At 47.2% G+C, this 13,205-nt stretch overlaps 1 protein-coding gene across 1 annotated transcript in view; it reads left to right on the forward strand.

The window, feature by feature from the left end:
- The first annotated feature begins 4,528 nt into the window (after positions 1-4,528).
- Positions 4,529-13,205, forward strand: part of FBXO41 (F-box protein 41) — a 28,055-nt gene continuing 19,378 nt past the window's right edge. The window contains exon 1 of the mRNA XM_025453571.3: positions 4,529-4,955. The gene's annotated coding sequence lies outside the window, so the exon portion shown is untranslated. The remainder of the gene's footprint in view (positions 4,956-13,205) is intronic.

Consider the following 13,205-nt stretch of genomic DNA (forward strand, 5'->3'; position numbering starts at 1 on the left):
CTCTTTTTCTCTCCGTGTCTCTCATGAGTAAATAAAATCTTAAAAAAAAAAAAAAAAAGAATCAAGAACAAACAGAGAGCTCTTTCCTTACTTGCTCCTCTTTTTCATCTGGCCTTCAAAATGTGGGTATTTTCCCAGACGTAGTTCCTAGCTCTCACCTTCCTTATTTTAATACTCTTTTTGGAAAGCACATTAATTTCCAGGCCTTTAGCTATCACTGCTGCATAAATGACTTCTAAGCCAACCAGCCCTGGTCTCTACCCTAGCTGTAGCCCCTTGGTCATATTAATGAACACTTCCATATGGGTTCCCGCTGTCATTTAAAAGACTGTCGAAAATCATATTCTTTTATATATCCAATTTTCTGCTAATGGTAACTATCACCTGTTTGTGTGGGTCCTTAGACTCATGAAAATAATTTACAGTTCTATGGGATTCATGGTTGACCCCTCCTCCTCCTATATCCAGGCTGTCACTCAGACCTGTTGGATCTTATGAAGTTCTTCAGGGTCTTATCTACTCTCATGTATGGTACATTGTTCCCTTTTATGCATTGTAGTGTTTAGCTTGTGAGCTCATCTCCAGTGGGGATTTACCTGGGCAATAATACTCTGTGGCCTGGGTTGAGAATATGTTTTTCCAAAAAAAAAAAAAAAAAAGAGAGAGAGAGAGAATATGTTTTTCCAGAGCAGTTTTGTGTTTTCTTGTGCCATGCTTCCCAAGAGTACCAACTAATGGAGATCAGTCTTTATGTTAATTTAGCCTGGGCTTCCTGTATCACGCAGGAGTTGTGAGTTATACTCTAACTCAGATAGTTCTACATTCTCATAGGCCACTTCTTCAGCCAGGGCAGCACAGACAAGCAATAAACCTCCCTCCCCATACCTCCTGGGGTTAGTCACAGAACATCCCATGCTTACATTTCTTGGTCTCCCAGCTCTATGCCCAATTCTGATCCGGATAGATTTTCTTTCCTTAATTGCAATTTTGGTTAAGCTTCTCAGAGGTCTGTTATATTTTGTGAGTCAGTCCACATATTCTGCAGCAGGAAGGTCTTTGGTTTATCTATTCCACAATATTAATACTAGAGCCAGAACATGTTAAAAATATTAAAATATTTCCTGTGTTTATTTTCTCTGTGCCTATTGCCAGTGCCTCAGTCCCTGCCACTTCCTGCACATACACAAACACGGTGGCTATGACAGTCAAATAGAATCACATAACATGTAGTTGGAAGGAATTTGTAAGAATATCCTTTCTGACCCCTCAATGTACAGGGAAAGAAACTGAGGCCCAAGAGATTTGGGGATTTTCTTAAGGGCACACAGATGGTGAGAGATGGAAGTAGGCCTTGAACTTAGGCCTTCCAGTTCCAAGATAAGTGTATATCCCTTTATCTACTCGTTCTACAAGTATTTTTTTAAAAGATTTTATTTATTTATTCATGAGAGACAGAGAGACAGAGAAAGAGAGAGAAAGAGAGGCAAAGACACAGGCAGAGGGAGAAGCAGACTCCATGCAGGCAGCCCGATGTGGGACTCAATCAGGGGACTCGATCGGGGACTCGATTCGGGGACTCCAGGACCACGCCCTGGGCCGAAGGCAGGCGCTAAACTGCTGAGCTACCCAGGGATCCCCTCATTCTACAAGTATTAATGAGCACCCACCATATGCCAGGCTAGTGGTTTCCAACTTACTTCTTTTCTAGAATAGTTGAAGAATTCAACACATAGCTCAGTGACAAAAGGTCACTCTCATCCTAACTTTCACCATGGAGATACAGGGAAGGGTCATAAGAATCTTGATGGAGTAGGATACAGGGAAGAGTTTGACAAAGCAACCCAGAATGCCTGCTATTTCTTCCCTCATCCTCCCAACCCCTATGCCCTATTTGAGACAAGCCTGCACTGTACCAAACTGCTTCCTGTGTTCCCTCTCCCTCCATTCCACGTTGCACATCACTACTGATATAATTTCCCTAAAACATATTCATGGTGTTTTATCCCAAACTGTCCACAGCTTCTACCTTCCTACAAAACAATATACACTACAATGAAAGCCTTCCATACCTGATCCAGATTCATCTTCCATACTCTTCTGTCTTTTCTCCCTTTGCTCTCTCCTCTCCCCTTGTGTATTATCCAAATCCTACCACTCTTGATCTCCTTCAAGAGCAGAGACTATGTCTGATTCAGATGTGTGAGCTCCATATCATCATGCCTACTGCCCAGCACACTTAAGTGCTTAATTATTGTGTGGTTTGGTTAGGTAAAGGCCTAACGTGCTAAAAGGAGAAAGGAAAAAAGAGAAGGAGGAAAGAGGAAGGAAGGAAGGTGTTTGGAAAGCATGAAGCTGAGAAAAGATGAGAAGGGAGAGATAGGCAGAAGCAGGACTGGGGTCCTGATCCAATCCACAGCAGTCTCATGAGTGGGACCAGACTTCCGGGGCGCCTGTGCCTATCCAGTTCTTGCTAAGCCCATGATTCTGTACCTCAGCTCTGGGCTCCCAGATGTGTCTGCCACTCAATTCTCTCTCTTTTGGTTTCTCTGGCCCACATGGAGTGGGATTCAGTTTAACATTTTTAGAACTGTGGTTCCCATAACAACCAAGCAGGAACTGTTGTCTGTGAAATGTAACATGAGCACACATGCGCAATGCACACATGCATACACACACACATATGCGCACGTGTACATAGATGGGTACATTCCACACACACAAATGCATGCACACCCACATACATACACATGTATATTCACTAATAGACACATGCATGCACAGTGTACACCAACATGTGTACATATGCATGCATTTACCTATGCACATACACATATGTGCATATGCACAGATATATACCTGCATGCATACACATATGCACAAAAGCACATGCATACTACACAGGCATGCCATGTATTGTTTTTGCATATTCATAGGAAGCATAGCATGAGGACAGATAAACATCACCAGAACAAAGATAGAATCAAGACAATATATGGAATTTTTGGTTCTCTGCAAAAGTAGGTGGATTTAGGGAATCTGTACTTTGGCAGAGAGGGTGCAGTAGGCTTAATAAAGCAAAAGGGTTGCAGGAGGGCACTGTATTTAAGTGCAGACTTTGGAGTTTATTAACTTGAGTTCAAATCCTGACTGTGCCATTCACTGGGCTCTGAAACTTAGCTTCCCCATCTGTAAAGTAGGAATAATAATAATATGTACATGATAGATTTATTAGGATAATTGAATGATATGCATAAAAATGATTAGTAGGATGCTTGACACTTGGCTAATAGGAGCTGTTATCATTTAGGTCTGAGAGGAAGTGATTTCTCAGTCAATCAATCTAAGAAGACTTTCTGGAGGTGGAAAAAATTTAAAAGCTAGGGATGGAAGAGAAAATGTTGGGAGAAGGGTAATTTGACCTGACTGGCCACTGTTCAGCCTCAGTCCTTATTAAATTTGCCTGTCCTCAAAAGCCACCAGACAAATCTACAAATTATCTTTACTGATATTAAATGTTCAGTGCCTTGCCTTAGCAGGAGTAGGTTGGGGCCAAGAAGAGTCCCTGTCAGCCTCATTTACTGGAGGATCTTCGGGCTATGCTGGATTTCTGTGCTGCTGCAGCCACACTGCCCCTCATAGCCTTGGCACTCAACCCTGCCCAAGCTCATCTGTGCCTTTGCCCAAGTACTGTCTCTAGCCTAGAGTTCATCTCCCCTTTTCCTTACCCACGTCCAGCTCAGCCCTGCGCTTGATAGCCTCAACACCATGTCTGATTTCTCAGGCCCCACTGCAGCCCTGTGGACTTCCTTCAAGCCTAGAACAGCCAGATTGTTCCTGCTTCGATGGCTGGATAGGCCTTAAGCCAAGGGCCCTCTAGATGCTCAAGTCCTAGGGAGCTGGGCTTCTCTCCCAACCAAGTTCAGGGCGTGGTGGGGGGTGGGGTGGAGTTTGAGAGGTGGGATTCGGAGTGTGATGGAGGTGGGGTGGGTAGGAAGGAACTAAAGCCGCAGGTCAGTCTCTGTCTCTTTTCTCCTCCTCTAGGTCCGGGATGGGATTTGTGATGGGGACAAGTTCTCCTCGATGGTATCCTCAAGGGCAAAATTGGCTCCTGGGAAAGCAACCACTCGCAGCTTTCCCGGTTCCCTAGGGATGCCCGGAGGGGATTGACTCAAGCCCTCGCTGCGGAGACCGAGCATCTGGCCCGAGGTCGCCGAGTGCACAATCTAGCGCGCGGCCCACGAGGCTTAGTGGCCGTGGCGCATGTCCCAGGAGCAGTGCAGCACATCCGCCCTTTTTCCTGACCCACGGAACCGTCTCCCCACCCCCCGGGATCTCCCCCCAAGTGGGAGCAGGCCCAGCCAGGGTGGCAGGGCTAGGACAGAGAGGTCTGAAGTAAAGGTGGGCAGAAGAGGTGCCTGGGGGCAGGGAGAGTGCACTGGGCGGTGCCGGGAGCCTGGAAGACCAGGACCCGGGAAAAGCGCGGCCCGCGATCCCTGCACCCCCAGGGCGGCGCCGCAGGCCCCTCCCCCATCGATGGCACCTTCAGCCCAAAACGTGGGGTCCCAGCGCAGCCGCTTCTGGCGGCATCTGCCGCTCCCCAGCTCGCGGGAGAGCCCGCCCCGAAGGAGGGGCCGGCTCCGCCCCACCTCCTCGCTGCCTCCCTCCCCCTTCTCTTCCTTTCCTCCGGCCGCGAGCCCCCTCCTCCTCCCTCCTCCTCCTCCAACCTTCCCCCACCCGGTTTGTGGGCCCCTCCCGCTGCGACTGGCTGGGAGGCTCGGCCGCCCCCGCCCCGAGAAGGAGGCGGGGGCGCAAGCCGCGGCGGCCACCCGAGGCTGCGGAGGGGAACGAGATCCGAGGCCCCGGGGCGGCCCTGCATCTGGACACGGCACGCGGGGGCTGCCTGTGCACCCCCAGCCGAGGGCCGCGGGGCCTGGCCTCGCCGCGGGGTGGAGGAGGTAAGGGCGAGTCATGGGCGCGCTGCGGGACCGCTCCTGGAGAGGGAAGGCAGGGAGGACACCAGCCGCTGCCTCCTCCTCCCCTTCCTTCTCCCCCACAGCCCTCGGGAGGCCCGCGAGGCTGCCGGACCGGGAGGGATTCTGGGCAGGCCAGGCCAGAGGCAAGGAAGGGGTTAATTTAAGAAATTAAAATCAGAACGTTTTGAGACCAGGCTTCCCATCCCCCATCCTAGCCAGTAGCTCCCGGAGCCCGGTTGGGGGGCGGGGGCGAGGGCGGGCTCCAGCCCCCACTGGGACTCTGGGTGTTGGAGAGCGGGGCCAGAGCGAGGGAGGAAGGGGAGCGCCCTCAAACCCAGCCCTCTCCACCTGCTTCTGAAAAGGGGTGGGGGAGGGGCTTGGTGTTGAGGCCTGGCTGGGCACCTGTGCGGGAGTCTGTGGGAGGCTCCAGGTATCTGTGTGCGTGTCGGTGTGCACATGTGACAGTCTGGATGATCTGGAGGTGTGCATGTGTGTGCACGCATGTTTCTGCCTCCTCATATCCCGTGCCTCCGTTGGTGACTGCCCACAGTGATCTGGATGTGTGCTCCCCACTGCATTGCTTTGCATGTGAGTGTGTGGCACGGCGCCTGTGTGCACTTGCCATGGTGTGCCTGTGATGGGGAGTGGGGCCTGCTCTCTTCTTAGGTCGGCCGTGCAGTGAGGAGGGGCCCAGATGGCTTTCTGGGTGTGGGATCCAGGTGCTGGAGCCATGTATGTGTGACCTTGGGAGGTGTGTGCATGTTTGCAGGAGCACAAGAGTGCGGGGGGAGCTTAGGACAGAAAAGACAGTGTCAGGGCTGCCAGGAAGCAGGGGACTGGATGCATTGACCCCTGTGGGTCTTCATTAGGCTATAGTGACTGCTCTGGGAGGTACACTTGTGCGGACCCAGCCCCAGATGTGGAGAGCCAGAAACCCCTCCCTCTTGGGGGGATTGGAGAGTCAGGGGGCATTCCTTTATTCTCCATCCACAGGGACACTTCCAGCTGCCTCTCCATCCTTAGAACACCTTCTCCACCTGCTGGCAGATGTTTCCTGAAAGCACTGAGCTTAGAGCTTCATTTCTTAGGCCTCTAAAGCCATCTATTAACATCCAAATCTTCTTTACCCATTTCTGTGAGTTCCACCTTCTCTGCTCCTTTCCTGCACGTTCATTTTTATGGAAAGAGGTAGAAAGAGCTCCTGGGCTCCGAGGGCCGAGTGAGAGGTAGAGGAGATGGCTGAAGCATGGTGGGAGATTTGGCGGCAGGGAGCATGACCATCAAAACCCAAACTCTGCTAACTTCTCAATTTTGCCTGATCTGAATTTAACAGAGAAAGATACAGAGAGGAAGTTTGGTGATATCCACATGCTTGTTTCTAGATTTAGGGATGCCTAGCATATTATTGTTTTTGGAATATTTGTAGCTGGAAGGGGGTGATGGTTGTTAAAAGATAATTGCCATCTACTTTTGAATTCCCTGGGCTTTCCTGCCTCTCCGTAAGCCCACCACTCCCTTTATTCATTCATTCAACAAATATTCGTTGAGTGCTATCTTGGGCCAGCCGACAAATATTGTAGACTTGGCGTGACATTCTACTCCCAGTCAAAAGTAACACATGTTGAAACTAAGAGTGTGGGTTTTTTTTAAAAAACTAATTAATTCATGAGAGAGATAGAGAGGCAGAGACACAGGAGGAGGGAGAAGCAGGCTTCCATGCTGGGAGCCCCACGCGGGACTCGATCGCGGGACTCGATCACGGGACTCGATCGCGGGACTCGATCGCGGGACTCGAGATCGCAGGACTCCAGGATCGCGCCCTGGGCTAAAGGCAGGCACTAAACCGCTGAGCCACCCAGGGATCCCCTAAGAGTGTGGGTTTTGAAGTGATTCAGGTAGTGCTTGGTTCAAATCCTAGCTTGTCACTCATTCACTGGTGTGTAACAAAGCACCCCAGAATTTAGGGGCTTAAGACAATAGTGATTTATTATTTTTCATGGTCTGTGGGTTGGCCATGACTGTGGCCATAGCTGTGGGCTCACGTGGCACCTCTTAGCAGCATTCAGTTGAGGGACTGGCTGGGAAGGAACATCAAATTGGCCTTTCATCCTCCAGGGTCTCTCTACAGGTAGCATCTAATTAGTAATTTAGTCCAAGTTTTGTATATGGCAGCTGGATCCCAAATGGAAGTACTCCAAGAGGATAAGCCCAACTGCTTGTCAAGGCTCTGCCTGTGTCAGGCTTGCTAATGTCCCATTGGCCAAAGCAAGTCACATAGCCAAGCTTTGAGTCAATATGGGAGGGGACCACATAAGGACAAGAATCCTGGGAGGCATGGTTCCAGGGGGTCCATGAAAGCAACGTCTTCTCCTGTCACTTCCTGGCCTTGGGCAAGTGATTTGGCCACTCTGAGCCTCACTTTCCTCCTTCTAAAATAGAGGCAGTACCACCAACTTGGCAGCACTCATGAGGATTAAATGAGAAGTATGGTACCTGACCAGAATAATTAGTTGGTAAACGTTCACTGTTTAAATGATCAGATTGTAAGCATCTTGAGGGCCTGGCTGTCTGATTCATCTTTGTGTCTCCAGTGGCAGGCATGGCCCTTGTGTTTGACATCTCTTCATTGAGTGGATTAAAAAAATGAAGCAGGGAAGCTTGGAACTCTGCTATAGTGACAGAGTTTTTTTTTTTTTTTTTTTTTTTTTTTTTTTAAGATTGTATTTATTTATTTATGAGAGACCCAGAGGGAGAGGCAAAGACACAGGCAGGGGGAGAAGCAGGCTCCATGCAGGGAGCCTGATTTGGGACTTGATCCCAGGACCCAGGGATCACGACCTGAGCCAAAGGCAGATACTTAACCCCTGAGCCACCCAGGTGTCCCTATAGTTACAGAGTTAAGGAGACACAGCAAGTTCTTACTTCCCAGTGGGTGGAAGTAAGCAGAGCCAGGGAAGCACTTGTTATTCCAGGTGATTCTTAGATTGACTTAATTATAACCAGATTCATCCAGTTCTATGATAATGAGTGGTAGAAATCACTTTGGCTACATGAAATCAATCAGTTCATCCATTATTCAGTGTGATTCCTCTAAGAATGATATACTGATGTCTACTGTGTGGGAGGAAGGTGTGACAGTAAATCATTTGCATTGCCCTTGCCCTCCAGTATATGCGTAGGGTGGGATCTGATGTGCAAACAAGTCCATAACCATCCAGCATGTGACACCTGTTACCATGTGTGAAGAGCTATGGTAAGGAGTGATTTGTGCTGTGATGTGATATGAGCTGAAGGAGAGAGTCAAGGAAGGCTTCTGGAATGGGTAGCATTTGAGCTGGGCCTGTAGAATTCACCATTTTGGAGAAGTCCAAGGAAGAGGGACCAGCATGAGCCAAGACTTGAGGGTGTGACAACACATGGTATTACTCAGTGTAGCTAAGCCCCACAGGGGTCATTAAGGATGCACATGGGGAGCAAACGCAAAAGCAAGGCTGGCAAGGCTGAGTGGTGGTTGGGTCCCAATCTGCTTTGAGGGCAAAGCACTGTGGACTTTACATCCCAGAAAATGGCTTGCCCTCAGAGATTTATTTTTTTTTTTCAGAGATTTATTTTAGAAGAGTGACATGACTGAATCTGTATTTGCAGAAAACATAAAAATTCAAAGCTGGAGGAGTTAGAGACTGCAGTTAGCAATAGTATCAGTGGACCAGATAGAGCGGGATAATTAGGGTCTGGGGCAGGGGCTAGAGGAAATAGAGTCAAATATTTAGAAGGTAGTATTACAAAAACTGGCGATTGAGGGATCCCTGGGTGGCGCAGCGGTTTGGCGCCTGCCTTTGGCCCAGGGCGCGATCCTGGAGACCCGGGATCGAATCTCACGTCGGGCTCCCGGTGCATGGAGCCTGCTTGTCCCTCTGCCTGTGTCTCTGCCTCTCTCTCTCTCTCTCTCTGTGTGACTATCATAAATAAATAAAAATTTAAAAAATAAAAAATAAAATCTTTAAACTGGTGATTGAAAAGAAAAACAAAAACAAAAAAACTGGTGATTGATGAGGTCTGAGGGGGACTTTGAAAATTCAAACCCTCGGGGGTTGCATCAAGGTGTGGAGCAGATAATGAAGACATTGGTCAAGATGGGAAATAGGAGAAAGAAGGAGGCTTGAAGGTGAATATCGCGGTATGGTGATGTTACTAGCCATATTAAGCTCTGAGCCACCTATTAAAATATCCTTTTCATCCTCTCCCTCTCTATAGGCTGCTTGTAAGGAGCACTTAAAAAAAAAAAAAGAATCGCTATAAATGTTAGGTCTAAGGCATTGGGCTATGTGTACCTCGGGCTCACGGAAGGGATGGTATAGATTAGAATTAGGTTATCTCTAAGAAGTATTTGAATATGTTCAGGTGTCTCTCATCTTAAAAACCCCTTCTACTAAAACAAAAACAAAAACCCCTTCTGGAATCTCCCATGCAGCTTCTTCACCTTCACAATTGAGCTTCCTGTGTCCACTCACTGTCTCTACCTCACTCTCCCCTCAACCCCATCAACCAGGCTCATCAAAGCAGTGCTCCCTGAAGTCTGCTGTGGGCCCTTTGCACCTCTGCTCTTACTTGTGTCATCAACTTCTGCTGTTTACATTATCATTTACTGCCCACTCCTTCCCTCCTTGACGCCCTCTCTTCTGAAAGGTTTCCCACCGAATTTTCATGGCTTCTGCTGGTTCTTAGGAACTTATTGGTTCCTTTCCCTCCTCCACCTCTCTGAGGATCCACCTTTCCCCAGCTCTCTTCTCTCTGCACCCTCTGCCTGGTCCGACTCATTTACATTTACGCTTATGTTGCCAAAACTGTTTTTTGCTCCACGTTGTGAACTATGTACCGATGATCTATCTCTACTTCCAAGGCCCACTGGAACCTCAAACTCATGGAACTTACAACTAAACTGATGTCTCCCCCAAACCCGCCTTGCTTCACTTTCCCTCTGAACTGAACCACAGCCCCATCTACCTAGATGCTCAAAACCCAAACCTGAGTTTGATCCTTCACCCCTCCCTTTATTTTTTTTTAAAGATTTTATTTATTTATTCATGAGATGGGCGGGGGAGGGGCGGAGAGAGAGAGAGAGGCACAGACACAACACAGGCAGAGGGAGAAGCAGGCTCCATGCAGGGAGCCTGACATGGGACTCCATCCCGGGTCTCCAGGATCAGGCCCTGGACTGAAGGTGGCGCTAAACCGCTGAGCCACCTGGGCTGCCCCACTCCTCACTTTAGTACCAGCCACAATCATTCTGTCACCAAGTCTTCTCGACTTCCCTTCCTCTGCTGCTCCTGCTACCTTGGCTAACAATTTCTACTTCCAATAGCCTTTTTCCTGACCCTGTTCCTTGGTAGTCCATTCTCTCAGTTGTACATCTGATTAGATGGGCCATTCTTCATCCCACAAACACCCGTGCAACTACCCCATGCCGTGCAGTGTTCGAAGTGCTGGGGAAGTAGCAGTAATTGAGACAGAGCTTACATTTTGGTTCCCAGGGGGAGGCATACTTTTTTGTCTTTATGGATCCCATTTTTGGTGCTCAGAATGCCTTCCTTCCCCTCCCCACAACCTCATAATTATACTTCCTCACCTGACTCTTCTTTACTCTTCCAGAGTCATCTTAGATGCTACCATCTCTGGGGGTTCCCCAGTTGCCCAATTCCTCAAGCTAAGTTGAGTGTAGAATCCTGTTCTTACATAGCATTAATTTCATGACTGTATCATCTAATACCTCAGTCTGTTGGAGGAGACCACAAGCTGTTTGAAGGCAAGATCTGGATCTTGCTGGTCTGAGTGTCCTCAGCATACCTAGCACAGCGCCCTGATACAGTTCATGGCACAGAGCAGGTACTCAGTAAATGTACAATGAATGAATTCATGTTTTAATAAAGCTCAGGACAGAATTCGAGGCTAAAAATACAGATTTGCAAGAATATTAGGACTTTTAATTACAAGGGACAGAAATCCCACTCAAATTATTTTATGCAAAAAGGGATATGTACCAACTCAGATAACTAGAAGGAAGGGGGATGAGTGGGTTTGGGACATGACTGCACCTGGGTTCTCAAAAATGTGGTGAGGACTCTTTCTAGCTCTTGGCTCAGCTTTACTCTGTTGTTATAATTTTTTTCCCATCACGCATGGGCTTTCTCCATGTGGTAGGTGGAGTTTATAGAAGGCCAAAACAGCTTCATCATCCTAGCATATGATCCCAGAGGAGAAAGAAACTCCTCAATCTTTCATTGACATTCCCAGTGAAGGACTCTGTTGGTTCAGCTTGAGGAATGTGCCCATTCCTGGGTCATTCATTGTGGCCAAAGAGATAGGAGCACCATGACTGCACAGGCCTGGGTCATGCAGCCCTGTCAGAACTACAGGGAGTGGAGAGGGGCAGCTCACCAAAGAAAGAATGAGATGTTGTATTACCAGAAGGTGGAGAAGAATTGTCGAGCAGATAAAAATACAAATGTCCACTACAGGAATTCTGGCAGAGTCAATGAGAATGTGACAGTAAACAGGAGCTGGAGAAGACACACATCTTGAGATGGTCGGCCTTGTTTGAAGAGATGAGACTCACACATCTGAAAAGCCTTAAAAACAACAAAAAAAGACAATACCTCTGGTTCAGCCTGGAGAATTCTTCTACCCAATGAAAACCTTCAGCTGGATTTGGAAGAAAGTAGACTTGAGATAGGCATTTCAGAAGGGAGAAGGGACATAACAGGGCCCTGGGGATGGTGAGGGGCAGGGCCAGGCTCAAAAAGGAGGCAGGTCTTAGGGCTGCAGATGTTGCTGATTTGGGAGACTAGAATGCAAAGGAAAATCTCCAACTGTTCTGTTATGATACTAATAATACAGGACTATGATAGAATTTGAACAGGCAACACTTCTATTTTTCGGTTGCTTCCTCTTTGCCTCCCCCTCCCTCCATCACCTTCTTGCCTGCATTCGGGCAAAGCTTATGCTCATGCTGAGTAAGTGTATACATCTTAGGCAAAAATATTCCTAAGAATGATTCATAGTCATTCCTCTGCTCCAGCCTGTGGAGGGAAACTAGGGGGCAGGCTGGCCTCAGGTGAAGAGTCACCTGGACCCGAGAAGTCCCTTCCTTCTGCTTTGCACATCTACATTCAGGCCTGCACCCTCAGACTTTCCCCTTTCTCAGAGCCTGGCTAGCAGGGTGCTGTGCAGGAAAAGGATGCTTCAAAAGTATGTGGAGAGGGGAGGGAGAAGGCTGACCAGTTCTGATGCCCTGAAAGTGCCCCCACAAAAGGGACCAGCACTTAGTTGGGATGGGCAGGTACGTACAGGTGCCCTGATACCAGGCTGACCATACATTATGGAAAATTGTGTTCCAGAACAGTTGTATGTGTGTGAGCTGAATTCTAATTATAACATCTTTGGTTGCTTTGCCAACTTCTTCAATTTTATCTATAGTTATTAATCTAGTCAGGTTTTCTATTTCTTCTTGAATCAATTTTGATAATTTATATTTTCCTAGAAAAATATTCAGTTCATCCAGATTTTCAAAAATTTGGGCCAAGAGTTGTACCTGGTAGCATTTTAGTAATTAAAAAAAAAAATATCTGTGAGTGGTCATATCCCTTTTCTCATTCATAGTGTTATTTTCTTTCTTTCTTTTCTTTTCTTTTTTCTTTCTTTCTTTCTCTTTCCTTTTTCTCTTTTCTTTTCTTTTCTTTCTTTTCTTTTCTTTTCTTTTCTTTTCTTCTTTTCTTTTTCTTTTTTTCTTTTCTTCCCTTTGAATAGATTTACCAGTAGATTGCTTTTTGTTTTGTTGGTCTTTTCAGAGCACTATCTTTTGGATTTAGCTCTTGAGGCTACTTTTTGGTTTTAATATACCTAATGATGGTGATGTTAGAACAGTGACTAAGTATTTCTTAAAAAGAAACTTAAATCCTTGTCTTATAGATACTAAAGTACTTTTTGGGTAAAATAATATAATGGTTTTGCTCAAAATTATCCAGTTGTAGGGGTGGGGGAAGTGCAAGGCAGGGGAGCAAGTATACAGTTGAAACAGAATTGTTGTAAGTTAATCAGTGTTGAAGTTGGGTGATGGGTAAATAGGAGTTTAGGATCATATTGTGTTTTTGAATATGTGTGAAAATGTCCATAACAAGTTATGGTTTTTTAAAATCCTGTCTCATCATGCATGCTATTTCTAGTTGAATTTTAAAA

Source organism: Canis lupus, chromosome 17 (genome assembly GCF_003254725.2).
Source record: "Canis lupus dingo isolate Sandy chromosome 17, ASM325472v2, whole genome shotgun sequence".
NCBI lineage: Eukaryota > Metazoa > Chordata > Mammalia > Carnivora > Canidae > Canis > Canis lupus.